Source organism: Stegodyphus dumicola, chromosome X1 (assembly GCF_044657685.1).
Source record: "Stegodyphus dumicola isolate Sdum_Otavi_A_Nest chromosome X1, ASM4465768v1".
NCBI classification, from domain to species: domain Eukaryota; kingdom Metazoa; phylum Arthropoda; class Arachnida; order Araneae; family Eresidae; genus Stegodyphus; species Stegodyphus dumicola.
In genome coordinates this window covers 260,156,590-260,174,611 of record NC_140780.1, presented here as the reverse complement: position 1 = coordinate 260,174,611, position 18,022 = coordinate 260,156,590, and positions in this window count along the sequence as shown.

Sequence of the window (18,022 nt, the reverse complement as noted above, 5' to 3'; positions counted from 1 at the left end):
GATAACTGTCTTGAATAAAATTTTCTGAATATGTGGGTTAAGACCCCATTTATGCCCCTGTAGCTGCTTCAACCGTCTGGCAATTACCGATGTTCTGGTCTTGAGATCAATTACGTGAGGTATCCAGGTCATCTTTTCATCAAAAAAAAGACCCAGATACCTCAGTTCTTTAACAATTTGAATCCTTTGTTCATTGTTACGTGGTCTTCGCACCAGTGACCCTCCTTTTTTAGGAATAAGCAGAACTTTAGATTTTTGATCAGCTATAGTTAGTTTTAGTGATGTACACAGAGAGTGGAAGAGCGTGCATGTATCATTGCAGTTGGATTGCAATTCTTCACGAGATCTTCCTCGCACTATCAAGGCCGCATCATCAGCATATGCGTAGATATTTGTATGTGTTGGCCACTCAGCTGTTAAAACGCTGTTGAATGTTAAATTCCATAAGTGAGGGCCAGCACAAGAACCCTGTGGACAGCCCATAGTTTGTTGACGTTCTATATAGCCGTTATTATGAACAACTAAGAGCTTGCAATCAGAGAGGTAGTGACATAAGGTCCGATAGATGTTAATTGGACAGTTAGCATCCCTGAGCGCTTTCCTGATAGCTGGCCACCAGAGGTTATCGAAAGCACTCTTGAGATCAATACTCACGAGTGCAGTGTGGTAGCCATTGTTTCTATTCTCTAGAATAGATTCTCGTATGTCATAAAGTCTCGTATGTCCTAAGAGAAGGGATGCCTTCGTGGAGAACTTTCTAAGGGAAACTGGCTCGTAGACGCGTTACACATGGGGAAAACCACGAAAACGCCCATGCAGCCAGCCCGTTTGCGGGATTCGGACCTCAAACCGAACTACCAGTGTTCAGCGATTTTACCGCTCGGCCGCTGGTGGGCCCTGGCCTGGGTTCGAATCCAGAGAAATACATAGTTCTAATTATCCTTCCCTTCATAGGAGGCAAAGGTGGCCCGCCTATTAGCTGCCTGCATAATAAAGTGACAACTACTTCTGGCCTCAGTAGTGGCCAAGTTGAAGTCGGCTGAGGGCCCAACATTCATATTTAAAAAAAAAAAAACTTAATAACAAAAAAATCTGAAAGGTTTCAGGTTTTAAATTACGTCAAAGGGGCGTATTTTTAACGTTTTGTGTGTTACCTTTATTTATTAAATATTATGTTCTTTGCACTTAAACTATAAAATTCAGTTCAATAGCAACGTCGCAAAATAATTTTAAAATGAGCATATCTTTAGAAATTCCGATACACAGTTCTGCGCGCTGGAGATAATTTTTTTTCATATAGTGTTGCCATTCCTCGCTTTTAAATCCTTGAGTTTGTTAATCAAAAATTCGTTAAAGTTTTACAAAATATGAAATCGATAATAAAACAAATTCCAAATTTCAAATTTGGTCTTCCACATGCCCATATTCGTAGGATGATTACGTCATTCAAAATTCAATGGCTCTATGTACCGTTGTTTTATCACAATGCGAGAAATATACATACATTTATGCAGATTTTTCATTATTTAATTTCTTCAAATATAATGCAGGACTCTAACATTTGGTGGCAACAGTTTGAAAAGTGATTCGCCGTTTATAGTGATTCAACGCAAAATCGCAAAACGAAAAGAATAGTCATCCAGGAACAAAGTCTCTTTGGGCTTAAAAAAAAAAAAAAAAAAAAAAAAAAAGAGAGAAGAAGAAGAAGAAGAAAAGCAAATGATAAAACCGTTAAAGTGAAGGAAAAAAAAAAAAATGATACTATAAAATATCTGTCGTTTTATAAATTAACTGATGATAAATCGTTAGTATTTAGAAAATTATATTTCATATAACGCATAGATTAATAATAAAGGAATGCATAATATAATATTATTGCTAGATTCGTTAAACCGTAATAAAAAATAACAGACTATACTACGCCAATAGTTCTGTTTAAATTTTTATAGCTTGTCAAATCATTAAGCTATTTAGTCCTGCAAACAAGCAGCTTTCACGTGCGGTCGTTACTGACAGTTTGTCATTCATCAACACTTTAATGTGAACAAACTGAAACTGTTAGCTTCCAGTTAGGGATGAATGAAATTTAATTTCAAGGCCGGCAATCATTGGTATTTAACAGAAGAGAAACATTTGCTTCCCGTGAATTCTTGCCTTCCGGGTGACGTGGGTCGGTTTCCTAAAGGAAACGGGTGAAGCAAACGCCGATTTTCCCACAGGCAAGTTGGAAAAATCTGCTATCGAAATGACCTTGCTCAGCTGCAGCCAGCTCAACGTCTTACCCTTAAAATCTCCCCGCTATAACCCTGCCCGTTAAATTAGAATTTTGCAGGTTTCCTCAGCTCCAATCGGCGACATTATTTGGCGAGATTTTAGAGTTTTTTTTTTCCGTTTTATTTTCCGAGTGACATTTTTTCCGTTCCTTATTTTCCGGGGACATTCTTTCCGTTTCCCTTTTTTTCGGGTGACATTTTTTCCGCGCATTTTGCTAATTGGCGAGATAATCTCCCAGCTGGCGGTAGTTTTGGAAACTAATTTTTGTCTCGAGATTTGACGCGAATTGTCAAAAGTCGCACACTTGGCGACCATTTGGTGAGATTTTGGTCCGGTCCCTGTATCACTGTAATTGATACTGTAACTGAATAACTGTAATTGATCCCTATATGTAACTGTAACCATATCCGGCCCTTATATGTAACTTTAACCTCATATACCTCCTAGTAACTTCGAAAAATGTGAGGTACTAAAGATTTCTTGGCAACGGGGAAAATTATATGAGACAGGAGAGCATCAGTTTCTCAGAGTATTGAGAAATCGTGCGAGCTTCGCTCTTTGGATACGCTTTGTACTGTTTTGTGTTTAACGTTATTATTACTTTAAATAGTAACTATTGATTGTGCTCTGCTACACTGCGAATATCTGTACAAGTACTTTTGTTTAAAGTCCTAGAACTGTAAAATATTTCTTTAGGAAAATAAATTTTATCAAGGTATCATGGGTTCCGTGTTTATTCATTCCATTACGAACGCCTACGCATGCAACCATATGCGTTCTAGCTATTACAGTGCTGCCATTAAATGGAAATTCCAGAGGACTTCTGACAATTAAACTAAATTTTCTGTATAGAGGTAGGTGAACATCTGTTGTGACTGTTGTGAATTGCTCAAGTATCTAAACTGAAATAGGATAAATTTCTGAGTTATTAGAAGTGCAGCAGATATATTTAGATAGGACTGGTAAGATAAATTGCACAAGATATAAGTGCTTTTAAGATGTCTTTCTTCAGGTCCGGTTCGAAAGATGTCACCGAAAAACGTTCTTAAAAGAGTATTTTTTAAAATAAAGTATTTGTGGTGAAGAAACCACAAGATGTTAATTTAGGCTGAAAACTTGTCATAAAGTCCGTTTAAGGACAATGTATTCAATTTTTTTTTTTTTTTTTTTTCTTGGAGAGGGCGAGTGCGACAGTTTGTATATTTTCTGTCACTTCTGAGGTAGTCACACTCGTTCCCTCCAGATGAGTATGTAGATTTTTGAGACGAACGTAGGGATATAAGTACTTTAACAGGAAGTTGTCGGTTGCCTGCAGTTGTTTCTCTGAAGAGCTTCAGCCGATTCTGGGTCTAGGTGTGGCTGTGAAAGCTGGAGGACGGAACCATTCGTAAGTAGCGGCTGCTAAATATTAATGTTTAATCCTGGCTGAAGTAGATGGCCCTTGAAAAGTTTTACAGAAATCGTTAGGCTAAAGTTGAAAGCTAAGTATGTTGAAAATTAGTTAAAATTAGAATTGTGGCTCTTCTTAGAGTGAAACTGAATTGTGAATTTTAGACTAGTCTAGGGGACTGTTATCTGTATACATCTGTTAATTCTCAAGTGGAGATTCATGAAAATTGTAAGTTAAATATTTTCGAGCTTTTATATGCATAGAACTATTACTTTCATCTCGATATCTCGAGAAAGAAATCAGCGGCACCTAATAATTAGAATATATAGAGATGATTGTAGCGATTATGATAAACCAAACACTCGCAAACCCAATGACTGAGGATGCCATGCTGTCACCTTTTGATATTTAATATAACATTACCTGATTTACTAACTTTGTCAATTAATAGCTACAACCTTCTGGTGTTAAACAATTCGGACAAAAACAAGTCAACGACAATCCAAGGACTAAAACGAAATGATTTGAAAAACCCATTGTTGTTGTTGAAAAAGCAAACTATTTTCATCTACTGTTGCAATAAAATATCCTCGAAAGTATTTGTTTGAAATCAGCTTTCTTTATTACAGTAAAAGGATTTCCTGTCATAACCCGAGTGAGAAACTGCAAGAGAAAATTCCTTCTACTATTACTTCACATTATAACACTTTCAGTTTATGACATAATAATACTTCCAGTGTGTTATAATATTATTTGTTAATGGCTATGCTATACCTGGTATTAATAGCAGGAGCACTGAATCGCAAATCCCTTAATACTTTCAAACGAAACATTGAGACGCAGGGTCCTTTTTAAAATGTTCTTACTGAGTGCATAATGTTATTTGTTCTTTACTTAAGAAGTATTTCTAAAGGGCTGGATCACGGAGTATTTTCATATTAAATTTAATTCTGTGACGGACAGTAAATTATTCCAGCCACTCCTTTCTGGTATAGTGTTAAGAATTGGAAATGAGGGCTAATGCATTTGCACGCAATCGTCTGGATAACGTGAATATTGCGATTGCATCTGTCATCATTCTACCATAAGGTATTTATCCAATATCACAAAGGCATCATAACCGGAAAACCGAGCCTAGCGGAACCGTAACACAGAAATGTAAATTTGAGTTAAATCATACGGCGGTGTATTTCAAAAGTAAAATAAATATGTTCGAATAGCTTTCGTGCCGTACACCGCCACAGCCATACATACACAATAATTTTATTTTTAACCGCCCACTTAACTTGAATATGTTAAGTCTGTCGTTTTTTGTTCTTATACCGGATTCGTTTTTACCTTTGCATTAAAAATTGGATTCATATCTAAAGCAAAATTTCGTCTTTTCTGCTGTCAGATTTCGTATATCTGTTTTAAAGCTTGATCTCCCAGCACGATTCTGATTTATAAAAAGTAATAATTATGCTCACATCAACATCATTTAAAATTTTATTGAATTTCAGAATGAATAAAAGGACGTAGGACAAAGAGAATAGAAATGGTAATAGTAAAGAGAATCGTTAGAATTCTAGAAAATGTAAGTCAACGTTGCTATCACAAATAAGAAAATGATATTAAATACTTTTATTATTTTTAAATGAGATAATTAAAAATTAAAATTTTTCCTTTGCTTTATTGACTCGAACATAAGACGATGCTCCGTTCCGATTAAAATGCATTTCTAAACGCCCTGTTATTTTATATTCACAAACCTCAAAAAAAAAAAAAAAAAAAAAAAAAAAAAAAAACTTTTTTTTAAGATTTTTTTATCTACGCACTGATTAATGACCTGAATTTACATCAAAAGAAAAAGTATTTTATATGTGGTACGCCGAAGAATGGTACATACCTACGAGCATTCTCATAGAACAAGGTTAAACATATACCGTCTTCTTATATACAAACCTCTTTCCTTGCTATTAATATATCTTCAAAGTCTCTGATACTTCATAGTAGATTGGACTGCATTATAAAATTGAAAGCTATTTAATTAAATGAATACTAATAATGTCGCGCAAAAAGTTGAGACGTTAATTAATTAATGAAGAAAATTGATTAAGAAGTTAATTAATTAATATAATAAAATATTTAGCACATGTATCAACTAAATACGACAATCTGATGGAACAAGAAGACAAAAAACTAAAAATCCGTATTAATATGAAACAAAAACTTGTAAATCAAGCCTGAAACGAAAATTAAAAATTGTCAACTTTTTAAAAATGGATCTGAAGTGAAGTTTAAATCGTAGTGGGCACATACCCTTGTAGGATTCCCAACTGTTACAGTTAAAAGTGAAGAGTCTTAAGAACTAGTAAGCGAATAATCGCTTGGGTTCGTGAGACAGTGAATGAACTTCGAAAGGGTTAAAAGACCCTTCATTATTCAAATAAGATTTAACAGAACTCTGTCTTGGAGTTGTACAATAAAGCCGACACTCGGTCTTGAACTTAAAAGACAAAGGGCGATATTCATGGCATTTTTAACCACAGCGTTAAGTGAAATTTACGGAATCACGTGGTACTCTGACGTCACAAGTAGTTAAACATGGACCTTATAAGAGATAGACTAACCCAGTGGGCGGGGCGCGCGTCACCGACATGTCGGCAAGAAAGAGTAGGGACGATCTGGCGTTTGTATCACATAACTCTTTTTAATTATTAAATGTGATACGTTGTATAGTGATGAGATTATGAAAGCCACAGTTTTTCCAAATAGGATTTAATATATATCATAAAAGCACTTTTTACTGCATTTCGCGCAATTTTTTCACGCGTAATTCTTGTACAAACATCTTTACTTTGGTAAAACGGTAAAAACTCTAAGCACAAAATTTATGAACTTAATTTTGCGTAAAAATAAAGTAAAATTAAATAAGATTGATAGTAAGTGATGCTTTGAAATAAATAAGATAAAATTAAACAAGATCTGATAATTTTTTTTTTAATTTAATGAACATTTTCAGGCAGTGATTTTCCAAACTATAATAACATTACAAAACTATCATATTTATTTGATTACATGATCATTATATAACGTTGCGCGCCTCCAACTTGCACGCAACCAAGAGGTGACTGTGAAAACTTGTATAAAAGATAGAGCCTTGTGAAGGGTTTAAGTCCCTTTTTATTCAACGTAATAAAATTACAATTGCGTGCTCTTGACGCTCACAGACTGTGCCAACTTGGCAGTCAAAATAAAAATAATAACCTGAAAAGAAAGTAAAGACAAGATTCTAACTACGAGGCTCTCTAAAATAACTAACTCACCGCGTTTTACAATACCGCTGCTAATTCAGCAGACTTGAAGCTCACTGGAACGATTACCACTACTTCCCGCCAAGCACATAGGCCGCAACGCGGGGTTCTTCAATTCTCGCTAACTACCTCCGCGCTCGTGCAGTAAGAATATCACACACCGAACTTGTTTCCTCTCTATTTAAATCATAATACTTCCGCTGATAATTTGAATGCTTGCGCGTTCTACTAAAATTTACATATTCTGGCATTGGCAGTTCCAGGGGAAAGTAAGGCTTGACAGAAAAGATAGTTTAAACTTAAAATAAATATAAACCCTACATTTGCCGCTGCCAGAATTTGGAAAACTTGGAAGCAGGTCCTACAAACGACCTGTTGTAAGTTTCTATAATTCTGAACTAACTGGCGAGAACCTCGTTTACACAAAAAAAATCTTATGTAACAATTATATACTAAAATTCTGTTGCTCGTTATAACTTTCTTCTTACAGCAACTTTTCCTGGACTTCATCAATCAATCTTGGTCTTTCCTTCCAGCATCTGGAAGGAATAAGTATCAGTATCTTTCTAAATACATTATAATTTACACTTTCTTGACACAATAAATTTTTGTTTTTAAACGATTCGTTTTTCTTAGTTATTGCTTACTTCACATTCATTCAATTTTTCAAGCATTAATTTAACTTTACCCTGGCTCTCCACCGTGTGCGGTGTCAAACGGGAATATTCGTGTTTTAGTCTTACAACACTTCCCCTAACCACCATGATTTGTTAGAATTCAACGACCAAATAGACACACCTTACTCGACATTCTACAACTCAATGAGCTACTTTAATATTCTTAAAAATTCAAATGTAGGTGGAGAACCCTACAAAACACATTCATTCTAACTTCCCCCTCATTCATCTTTAAACATGCAGGCTTTCGCTCTAAAGCATGACTTTACAGTTTAATACTTAAATTTTGACTTCATTGCTTTTAAGCATTCACTTTTAGCATCTACAATTTTATGCTTCTAGTCTAAATTTTACTTTTACATAATATTCAAGTATTTACGTACATTTACAAAATTTAATACATATGCTTTTTACAATTTACCATAAAATGAATAAGAGAAAATAAATTTTTACTTTACTCATTCTTCGCCAAGCTGGCGGCACTGAAACTAAAATTCTTATTAGTACAAGAATACGAAGTTATTTTTATCTTCGGCCAAATTTTGGCTTTAACATAACAGAATTAGTCTTTCGACCAACAGAAAATGCTTGTTTTTTAGCTTTTACACTTAAAGGAAATAATACTTTTGCCTTTGCTAAATAAAGTAAAACAAAACTAAGTCTCAACCGAGACATATTGACTTTCGTCAAAACATAGAACTTCGTACTTATGCATAACATTTCGGAACAAAAGAGAAAAAAAATTTATAGAAGGTTTTAACTTATCTTTGAGTTTTCGATGCTTGAAACTCCGTCATTCGTTTTTGGCAGAATTGGTCCCAAGTTAGAGGTTTCATGGATGTTAATCTTCTCGTTACTGATCTCCGAGTGTCGTCCACGTTGCTTTTTCTTTTGCGTCCTCTACATGCTGGCCTCTTGGCGGAGTAATCGTCTGGTTGTTGACCTTTCCGTTTCTCCCTGGGACGGCTGGTCTTGACGTCCTCCGGTCTGGAGTCCTTCTTGAATTTCTTCTGTTCCTCGTATTTTTGTGCCTCCTGTTGGCGTTTCAGTTTCCGGAACGGCGGCCCTGCTGGCACCTGACTCTGTGGCCGTGTGCGCGTTCTCCTTGATGTGTAATTTCTCCTGCTATCCTTTGTAGGTGGTGTTTTTCTCTTTACCACGGTTTCTTTACCCGGTTCATCTGTATTTTTGTTTTTCTTAAACGCTGGAGTTTGAAAATTATTTTTTCTTTTTGATACCGACGTCCGGGTTGTAGAAGTGCTAGGTCTCTCTTCAGTTCTCTGTTTCTTGGGTGGTGGAATAGTTTTTGTCTCTGGCCCTTCTATTTCGTTTAGACTTGAGTCCTGCAAGAAACTTTTAAGGATTTCAAAATCATTTGGATTATAGTATTTTTTCACCTGGTCAGGACTTGCTTTACAGATTTCCCTTCTCTCGTTCTTAAGATATAAGACTACTCCTTTGATTTCCTGAATTACATAGGGGCCTTCAAACTTTGGAGCTAGCTTTGCCATAAAATTGTCTGGGGCACTTGATAAAGAAAATTTCCGCTTCAATACTTTATCCCCAACTTTAAAATCTGCTTCACGGCGTTTTCTATCGTAATATAGTTTCTGCCTATTTCTTGCCGTATCCGAGGTTTTAAGCGCCTGATCAATGAGCTTTTGCACATCTTTTTGTTTAAACTCCTGCTCTCTTTGTTGCACAAAGAATAATTTATCTAAAGGCGTAATTAACTTTCTGCCTAAAAATAATTCTGCTGGAGTTTTTCCCTTAGTATCATGATGTGCCGTTCTTAAAGCATAAGCTAATTCATTTATGTAGCCATCCCAGCGCTTGTGATGTGTGCTAACATAACTTCGAATTATTTTTACTATATTTTTATTAACTCTTTCTGCTATGTTAGCCTGTGGTCTATACGGAACCATTTTGATATGGCGTATGCCAAGTCCATTGCATATGTTTTCAAATATTTGACTAATGAATTGTTTTCCGTTATCGCTAATGACTTTTATCGGTGCACCGTATTTTAAAATGTATCTGTGTAAGAATGCATCTGCGACTGTTTTGTCTGACGCGCGTTTAAGTGGAACAATTTCTATCCATTTTGAAAAATGATCTACTATTACTAAAAGAAAACGATTTTTATTTAACTCGCTCTGGGGGAAGGGACCAAGGAGATCTATGCCTAAAATTTCATTCGGAAATGTAGCGCGAATGCTATTTAAGTACCCGGCCGGGCTGTAATTAATATCATTTATTAACTGACATTGATTGCAGGACCTGACATACGCCGTTACTATTTTGTATAATTGCGGGAAATATACCGCCTCGCGTACCCTTTTTATAGTCTTTCTGACCCCTAGGTGGCCCGCTGTTTTTTCTTCGTGCAACTCCTTCAAAATGCTTAATCGAAGCGAGGCTGGGATGACTGGCTTATACTCAAGATTTTCGTTTGTTGTTTTCGTATAGAATAATAAATTATCTATTATTTCATAGTTTTTTGCTCTATTTCTTATCGCATCGATATCTGTATGCTCAAAGCTTTCGGGGTCTTTCAAATAAGCATAGATATTTCCAAATTCAGGATCAGCTTTCAGTTCAGTAATAACCGTATCTCTAGAATCTAAAATTTTTGAAGTCAACACAGCGCATTTAAGTTCATTTCCTTCATCGTCCAGTTTTATACGAGAAAGTGTGTCAGCTACATTGTTTTCCTTACCCGGTTTATATTTTATTGTGATACTATATTCTTGGAGTTTTAAAGCCCATCTTATTAACCTGGGCGTTAGGTTTTTTCCCGAGTAAAGTCTACCAACAGCCGCATGATCCGAAAAGACTGTTACTGGCGATTTGCCGAAATAAACTCGAAATTTGTGTACAGCCATTAATACGGCTAATGTTTCTCTTTCTGTAGCTGTATAATTCCTTTGTGTCTGATTCAATGTTTTACTAAAAAATGCCAGCGGATGGTTATTTTGCATAAGAACCGCACCCACCGCATAGTCTGACGCATCTGCTGCAATTTCCAGGTTTTCGTCCCCCTCAGGGAATTTTGAAACAGGGGCATTAATAAGCGCTTCTTTTAATCTTTCAAAAGCTGTGTTAGCTTCCGCTGTCCACGTAAATTTACTCTTTTTTCTTTTGATTACTAAGAGTGGTTCAACAATATTAGCGAAATCTTTTATGAAAGATCGATAGTAAGAACATAACCCAAGGAAAGATGAAAGTTTCTTGGCGGTGTTGGGCGGTGGGAAATTCTTAATAGCTTTTATTTTTGAATCTTGCGTTTCTATAACCTTTTGCGAAATTTTATAACCGAGATATTTAATTTCTTTAGTTGCGAACTTGCATTTTGAGGCGTTAATTGTAAGACCGGCCTCTTTTAATAATTTAAAAACTTGTTCGAGGTCATTAATGGGTTGTTCCAACGTACTACTCGTTATAATTATATCATCTAGATAAATTAAAGTTGATTTTCCTAGGACAGGCTTTAGAACAATGTCCATAGCTCTCTGGAATGTTGATGGGGCCCCACACAACCCAAAGGGCATGCGTAAAAATGCATAAGTGCCCGATTTTGTTATAAACGCGGTTTTATGTATATCTTCGGGTCTCATAGCTATTTGATAGTAGCCAGACGTTAAGTCCAAAGTAGACATATATCTTGTCGATTTGATCTGTCTAATGATCTCGTCTATAACCGGCAAAGGGTAAACTGGAAATTTAGTAATACTATTTAGTTTTCTGTAATCGATAGCAAACCTCCAAGCCCTTTTATCCGAAAGAGGAAACTCGTTCTTTTTCCTACATAGTACGACTGGACTCGCGTACTCACTATTTATGGGCGTTATTATTTTATTCTTTAACATCTCCTGAATATGTTCTTCGATGATTAGGTCTTTTTGTTTATCATAACGATACGGTTTAGTCCTACAAGGTTTTTCGGCATTTAATTGAATCTTGTGAGTTACTATCTGGCAGTTTCCTGGTTTTTCTGAAAACAAATGAGAAAAATTACTCACCACTTGCTGTATTGCTTTACTTTCATGGTCATTCAGATGGCTAAGGTCCAATTGCAGTGTCTCCACAGGTTCCACCACCCTCTGGTCCATCTCCAACACCACGGAACTATCTTGAAAATTTAATTTGGCCCTCGCGGCCCTTAAAAAGTCCATACCTAAAATAAGAGAGTGTTGTAGGTCTTTCACCACAAAAATTAATACTTTGAGATTTTCCTCTTTTACCTGTAAGTTTAATGATAATTTCCCGATGCAGTGACATGTTTTTCCTTGCGCCGCTATAATTTCCGTATTTTTGGTTTTAAATAGTCGTATCCTATAAAAATTCTTTTTGAAGAACTTTTCACTCATAAAATTTCCTTCTGCTCCTGTATCGATGAGGGCTTCTACTGGTACATCGCCAACCAGGACTTGTATAATTGGTAGCTGTGAGTTTTTTACGATGACCGTGTTTAAATGTCTGTTTGAGGGTTTTTTAAAACTTCCGGGGTCTGGACCCTCCCTTTCACAGGCCCCTCTAGTCTTTTAAAGCTTTCCTTTCAATCTGTGTCTTCTGGGTACGCGGATGTTTATTTTCAAATTTTCTTTTTGGGCCTTGACCTTCGAGTTTCGATGCGTTAGCTTGATAGTTCTTTCCCCCATATGAGCGATTTCCATTTCTGGTTTCCTCCTTCCTTCGGGTACTTTGAGAATATGTTTCCCCTCTCGCTCTTTCCGCTATTCTGCGATTTTGAAACTTCACCGCCAATTCGAAAAGTTCCTGCAATGTGCTTGGGTTTCTAATTTCAAAGTAGTCTTGGACAGCGGGTAACAATCTTGGTAATATTATTTCAATTATCTCCGCATCGGGTTTTTTTCCATACAGCATATCCGTTAGCTTGATTTTTCGTAAAATAAAGTCCGTCAATTGTGCTGTATCCCGTTGATAGAAACCATATAGTTCGGCTTCCAGCCGTGCGCGATCTTTCACTATGGGGAAGGCCTTTACTAACGATTTTTTGAAATTTTCAAATGTATACGTCGGGCTTCCAAATTCACCTAGAAGAAATTTGCCTATATTTTTCCACCATAGCGCGGCCTGTCCTCTTAGTGCTGATGTGGCGATGGCAACTTTTTGTCTTTCAGGCACAGGGTAGAGCTGAAAGTGGTTTTCTAGACCTTCTAAAAATACGGACACCGAATTTTTTCCGTCGAAATAGACGTTTGGCTTGATTGACGCTCTCAAAGTCTGGACCAGGTATCCAAATCCTTCTAACTGACTTGTCATTTCTTGGTGTTGTCCAGCGGCTTCCATCCAGTTTTCGGCCATTTCAGTTCGATAATTGTTCGGGCGCCAATATAACGTTGCGCGCCTCCAACTTGCACGCAACCAAGAGGTGACTGTGAAAACTTGTATAAAAGATAGAGCCTTGTGAAGGGTTTAAGTCCCTTTTTATTCAACGTAATAAAATTACAATTGCGTGCTCTTGACGCTCACAGACTGTGCCAACTTGGCAGTCAAAATAAAAATAATAACCTGAAAAGAAAGTAAAGACAAGATTCTAACTACGAGGCTCTCTAAAATAACTAACTCACCGCGTTTTACAATACCGCTGCTAATTCAGCAGACTTGAAGCTCACTGGAACGATTACCACTACTTCCCGCCAAGCACATAGGCCGCAACGCGGGGTTCTTCAACTCTCGCTAACTACCTCCGCGCTCGTGCAGTAAGAATATCACACACCGAACTTGTTTCCTCTCTATTTAAATCATAATACTTCCGCTGATAATTTGAATGCTTGCGCGTTCTACTAAAATTTACATATTCTGGCATTGGCAGTTCCAGGGGCAAAGTAAGGCTTGACAGGAAAGATAGTTTAAACTTAAAATAAATGTTAGTTAAAATAAATATAAACCCTACAATTAAATTATTAAAATTAAAGTGGATTAGTTATTTTAATAATTCATAAAATTCGGAGCATAAAATTTTCTGAGGGTAATGAAGGATAAAAAGAAGGTAAAATAAAATCTAGAAGCAGATTTTATATTACGCCCAAAAGGAACCTTTTTTTAAAGTTTTGTGTGTAAACTATATTTATTGAATATCATGTTCTTCGCCCGTAAACCACATACATTTGAAAACAGCATATCTTTACAATTTCCGCACTGGAGATAAAGCTATTATTTTCCGTACAATGCTCGCTCTGAACTCGTTGAGTTTGTTAATAAAAACTTCGTTAAAGTTTTACAAAATATGAAATAGATTAAAACAAATTTGAAATTCGGCTCTCCAGATGCCCATGTTCGGGTGGAGAATTACATTCTTCAAAATTTGGTAGCTCTAGATACTGTCGTTTTTGTCACAGTGCAAGAAACATACATGTATTCGTGCAGATTCTTCATTATTTAATTTCTTTACATATAATACAGGGCGATAATATTTGGTAACAACAATTTGCAAGGAAACACGGACACTTATAGTAAAACAGCGTAAAATGCCGCTTCGAAACTAACAGCCTCTCTAGGCTACCGCCGCTTTGGGCTAATAAATTAAATTAACAGTAAATAAAAAAAATCTTATGCAGAACTAAAAATAAATTAAAAAAATAATCACTATAAAATACAAGCAGAACTAATTATTATGGTTAAATACAATTTTAATATTAGAATTAAATGTATAAAAATTTTTAGGGGTCAAAAGTGTTTATCACTATGATGTATTATGAAATATAATTGAAATAAAATTCCTTTATAGAAATTGTGCTATTACACTCATCTATAATTTTAAAAAAGCAGCACAATTTAGAATTTTAAACAAAACTTTCAAAAATTCGTTTTTAAATATTTTAGTACTTTTTACTTATTTACACCAATAAAAAGCATAAAAATTGCAGGAGAAAATTGCTTGTTTGAAATTTTCTATTAGTTCAGATTTAAAATATTATTTTCTAAAAGAAGTAGTTACAAATTTCCTTACAGCATAGGAAAAGCTAAAAAAATATCCAGCCCTGAAAGCATGCAATAGCTTTATAATTATTTGGAACGTTAATTGTGCTTGATAAATATGCCAAATTTTTAAAAAGCAATCTCAATTTAAAAAATAAAAATATGTAAAAATTCTAAATTGTGTAATGAGGCGCTACAAAAAGCTTTTTCATGACAATTATACACGCTGCAATGGGCAACCAATGTTAAATTTCTGGAAGTCGTCCCTACTCCTCCTGATGTGATCAAGGTGACAGCCGGCAACGTCTCAGACGAGGGAGAAAACCCGTTTGGGTTAGTCTATTTCTTATAAAGTCCATGTAGTTAAATCGCAAGTATTGATATTCTCATCAAAGCTAGCGTTAAATTTCACCGTTAAATTGACGAGACGGCTCTTAAAGTAAGGACAGGTCTGATCCTTCGTGTTAAATAAACAGATGGTTATAATTCCGGCAATAAACATGGCGAAAGGTTTTGCGTCGGTTTTAGCTGAAGCGTATTTGGATAAAATCAGTGGAATTTCTCTGCGTCGGCAGCGAATTTTCCGTAATCGAAGCAATGCGTTCTATTTACATACAATATAGACAATGGATAATTAATTATCGGCAAGATTAATGAATATCGGGGGCAGGAGAGTGTCGTTCGCGAGGTAAGTCAACTTCGTATTTTACTATAGAATGTTAGAAAAATTACTCTTTGTATTTCTTCAAAATGTGTATTTTTATTTCACTGTCACTTATTTGACGATTAACTGATCTTATAAATACAAAATCAATTGCGGAATGTGCATGTGTTTGTGCAGTAAAAAAATACCGCCAATACTGTTTGTGATGTTTGCTTTATTATCGCAAATAGTTTATACTGTCTGTAAAATTGTATCCTACATTTCATGTAAACCTTGTGCTGGGTTATCACAAAGGATATAAATGTGACGTGCCTAATTTTAATAAATTTTACTGTACTGCAGGTAATTTAAAGTAGCATTCTATTTTGATTCTAATATATTGTCGCCAAATCTGCTAGTTGGCGCCAGTGTTAAAAACTTGATAGTGTGATCTAAATTATAAATAATTTTGGTTTTTCCTTATAGTAAAATAAATATATTTTTTACTTTTTAGGATTTGAAGACGTTAAGTATTAATTTAAACATTCGACAAATTGTTTTGAGCCCATTATCATGCTTTATCTAGTAGTAAATCTTCATATTGTATTTTTAAGTATACTTATTTTAAATTTATTTAAATGTGTGAACAGGAAATATGTTTTAAGTAGCTTTACAAAATTAATTCTATTTTCGTATAAAAATTAAAATTTATCAGAAAACTGCATTCTTAAAAGTGTGATTAAATTCATTTAATACATGTAACTATTATTAAATACTAGTGCTTTAGATTTAAATGTTAAATTTCATGCTTGCTTTTGTTAAATTTGCAAATACATTTTAAAGAAAATCAATTTGTTCATAAATTTGTCATGGAAGATTCATGTCCAGCTAAATCAAATTTACTTTTGTGTTACCTTAAATTTGAGACACCGATAGTGAATCTGTTTTGGCATATTCATAATTTTGGTTGGAAAACTTAGTGCTACTGTGAAAGGATGATCAACTGATTTTTACCTTATTGTAATGACTTGCAGGATTTTTCATAATGTGATGTTGCATATGTTTTACTCTTCTTTGTTATCAAATACATAAAAAGAGTATATTCCTAATCTGATATTTCTTCTTTTGTAAGAGTGTTATATATCATGATGTGATACTTGGGATTTGTTTTTAGAGTACATAACAGTAAATGTTTTTGACATGCTAATAGAACCAGTGTATTTTATTTACTGATTACTATAAAACAGGTTTTAAATCAAGGCTCTTTTTTCTGCCTTTTCAGTATGCACATAAAACTTACTTAAATCTATATTTTTAACAAATTAATGAGATATATGTTTTAGGTTATCTGCTTTAGTGGAAAAAGAACTAAAAATGATATACCTTGAAACATTTTATTGAAAAATAAGAATATTATCTTAGCAGCGTTGGCTAAAATTTATTCTGACTTTTTTTTTCATTTATTTTGATATTTCCATATACATTCATTTAAATAAGAATCCAGTAAAGTAAGATCATTCTATATAAAGCTGTTAATTTATAATAGAAAAAAAATATCAAATTACTGCTGTATTTTAATAAAATTTTAATATAATGGAATGAATTGCACTAGATTAGGAAAAAGAGTAAAATTTTTTTTATTTTTGCATTATTTTCACTCTATGTGTTTTGCATATGCTTGTTACAAGAGATCTTAATCTATAGATCTGTAGCTAAATGACATTTTTTATGTTTTTACATATGGAAATTAATTAATAAGAAGAACTGTGATTTAAGCATTGTCCTTGCAGTGGTATAGTTTGAATCTTATATAGGTTATGGAATTATCATTAAATATTCAGATAAGTGTAATATTAACAGCATATGTATGCTTTTATCATCATTTAATGCATGTAAATTCTTATAAATTTATCAGTATTTTTTCTATGTATTATAAAAAGTAGCTATCAATAACAAATAATTTATTAGTAAATAATATCTGCAAATTCCGTATGTAAAGGTATTATTTTTATTTATTTATTTATGCATTATTTTTTTAATTTCGTTTTACCTAAAAAAGGTGAAAAAAAGGTTTTTGATGTGGAATTTTTACTCTATTAAATCTATACAAAATTTTTTTTATTTTTTTTTTTATTTTTTTGCCATCAGAGAACTGAAGTATTTTTTACAGCATTCTGTTGTTCAATCTAAAAGCATTATAATTTAAAGGTACCTGTCGTGAATTAGTATTTAAAATCAGAAAGCATTTAGAGCCCACCAGCGGCCGAGCGGTAAAGACGCTGAACACTGGTAGTTCGGTCTGAAGTTCGAATCACGCGAACGGGCTGGCTGCATGGGCGTTTTTATGGTTTTCCCCATGTGTAACGTGTATACGAGCCAGTTTCCCTTAGAAAGTCCTCCACGAAAAGCATCGCCCCTTTAGGCAGATAGCCCTCGTGTGCTTTGCCATAATTAAATACACCAACACCAGAAAGCTTTTAGCTGCCTTTTCTGGAAACACATGCAAAATAACATTTTTAACCAGTTTGCTACAATAATAGATGTTAGATTCCGTATGAGCAAACTTCAAATAGCATATTTAAAATAAAAAACATGCTTTTTATGCAGACATGCTATTAATTTTTTTCAGAAGTTTAAACTGTGAACTTGCTAGATATATTAAAGTGTCAGCATGCACTTATGTATTTATCACGTAAAAATTTATTTACAATTTTAGAAAATTATCTGTTGATTTAGGAAAGCTTTAGAAACTTGAAAATTACTGAAGTTGTATTCATACCAATTTGTACCCACAGCT